This window comes from Myotis daubentonii, chromosome 1 (assembly GCF_963259705.1).
Source record: "Myotis daubentonii chromosome 1, mMyoDau2.1, whole genome shotgun sequence".
Taxonomy (NCBI): domain Eukaryota; kingdom Metazoa; phylum Chordata; class Mammalia; order Chiroptera; family Vespertilionidae; genus Myotis; species Myotis daubentonii.
Window position 1 is genome coordinate 137,921,184 of NC_081840.1, and position 2,867 is coordinate 137,924,050.

The window sequence follows — 2,867 nt, forward strand, 5'->3', positions numbered from 1 at the left end:
TCTTAAACAAAATACTGGAAAATTATCTAAAAATGCATGAAAAAAAATCATAGTCCAGCCGGTGTGGCTTAGTGGTTGAGAATCGACCTATGAATCAGGAGGTCGGGGTTCAATTTCTGGTCAGGCACATGCCCAGGTTTTGGGCTGGATCCCCAGTAGGGGCTGTGCAGGAGGCAGCCGATGGATTATTCTCTCTCATCACTGATGTTTCCATCTCTCTCTCCTTCTCCTTTCCTCTTTGAAATCAATAAAAAAAAAACACACACATATATTTTAAAAAATAAATCATGACCAAGTTGGGTTGATCTCAAGATTTCAATAATGGTTTAACATCAATAGAAAAATCTATTAATATAAGACACTACATTTAAAAGAGAAAGGCCATATGACCATCTTGCTAGATACAGGAAAGTCAACAAGTAAAATTTAACACTCATTCATGTCAAAAACTCTGACTAAACTTGGAATAGAAGAGAACATCTACAGCCCAGTAAAGACTTCTAAAAATCTACTAAAAATCGTATGTATTAGAGAAATGTTAGAAGCATTTCCTTTAGAGTCAGGAAGAGAACAGAGTGCCTATTATCATTTCATGTATTCCAAACTTATTGGAGGTCCAAGCCAGCACAATAAGAAATTAAAGATAAAAGGATTAGAAAGAAAGATGAGGTAACAATAAGATTGTTTTCATAGAAAATTCAAGAAACTCTTCAAGACAAAACCTGCTGAATATAGAAGAGAGTGTGGCAAGATCACTGGGTAAAATATTGATTTCCTAAAGCTGCATTCAAATAAACATTCAGCCAAAACCAGTTTGGCTCAGTGGATAGAGCGGCGGCCTGCGGACTGAAAGGTCCCAGGTTCGATTCCAGTCAAGGGCATGTACCTGGGTTGCGGGCACATCCCCAGTAGGAGATGTGCAAGAGGCAGCTGATCGATGATTCTAACTCTCTATCTCTCTCCCTTCTTCTCTGTAAAAAATCAATAAAATATATTTAAAAAAAAATAAAAAAATAAACATTCAACAAATAACTAGAAATTAGAATATGTAATAAACACACAATAGCAACAGAAGTTACAAGGTTTCTATGAATAAATTTAACAAAATATAGACAGCTCCTTTTTTAAATATATTTTTATTGATTCAGAGAATAAGGGAGAGGGAGAGAGAGAGAGAGAGAGATAGAAACATCAATATGAGAATCATTGATCAGCTGCCTCCTGCACACCCCCTACTGGGGTTCAAGCCTACAACCTGGGCATATGCCCTTGACCTGACCGTAATCGAACCCGGGACCCTTCAGTCCATAGGCCGAAGCTCTATCCACTGAGCCAAACCAGCTAGGGCTGGACAGCTCCTTTTTTGAGACTAATATAAAGCCATAGGGAAAAAAAACCTAAGTAAATGGCACGCTACTAAGCTTGAATAAATATTATCAAAAATAACAATTGTCTGACCCTTCATTTATAAATTCAATGCAATTCCAACCAATATTCTAACAGGGCTATTTTTATGCAATTAATATTTCATCAAGTATTAAGGCCTGATATAAAATTATAATTTCAAAACAGTGTGATAGTGGTACAGGGGTAGACAAATAGGCCAATGGAGCAGATCAGACTTTAATAAATGGCTTAACAAATGAACACTTAATAAGTGATCTGACAATTGGGTCTCCATGTAGAAAAAGACAAAATTAAATCCTTACTTTACACTACATACAAAATTTTGCGCCACCACTAAAAACTTAACTTTGAAAAGCAAAACTGTTAGTTTTAAAAGATAACATTAAGAGAACATCATTATTAGTTATCTCTTAAAACAAAATATTGAGTAAGAAAAGCCTTGGAAAAATATATATACATTTGATGTCAATAATATGTACTATTTGTGAAAAATTATACACATAGACACATGTGAGAATAAATACAACACAAGGACATGAACAAACTATAAAAGTAAAGGTAGATCAATTTGATTACATAAAAATTTAAATTTCTTTACAAACATATCATGAGCAAAGTAAAAATCCAATCCATATAATGGGAGAAAATAACTGAAACACATACAATCAACAAATAATCAGAATGCATAATAACAGAGAATTCCAATGAGGCTGTAACAACAAAAAGAGAAACAATCAGAAAGAAAAAGAGACAAGAATACACACAATTCAAAGACAGAAAAAACTTAGAGGTTAATAAATACCTGAAAAGATTCTCAATCCCATTACCAGCCAGGAAAATTAAAATTAAGTGAAACTTCATTTTGCACTCATCATATTGGCAAAAAAAAGTGAGTCTTGTAACATTAAACATTGGTGAAGATGTGGAGAAACAGAGCCATAAACCTTGTTCATGCCACCACTTTGAAGAGCAATGGGGGAAGGCCTTGAGCCAGCCATTCTCTAGATGTCCACTCTAGAGAAATCTTGCACGAACAAGGAAGTTGGTACAAAGTTGTTCGGTGGTAGAATGGCAGCATGATTTTGTAATAGCTGAAGAATGAAAACATCTTACTATCTCCAGGTAGAATAATGGGTTTCCTCCTGTTTATTGATATAACACACTCTATACAGCAGTTAAAATTAATGAACTAGATCTATAGCTATCTGTCTATCTCAATGAATCTTTAAAAAGTAAAATACTGAATGATAAAAATCAAGTTGTAAAAGAAGACCAACACTATGATGCCCCTTGTGTGAGATTTTAAAATGCACTAAACAATAGTTTAAACTGTTTTAGGATACAGTTATATGTATGCTATCTGTGGTTCTCAACCAAAGGTGATTCTGCTCCAAAGAGATATTTGGCAATGTCACAACTGGAGGGGGATGCGCATGGCATCTAGTGGGTAAAGCGCAGAA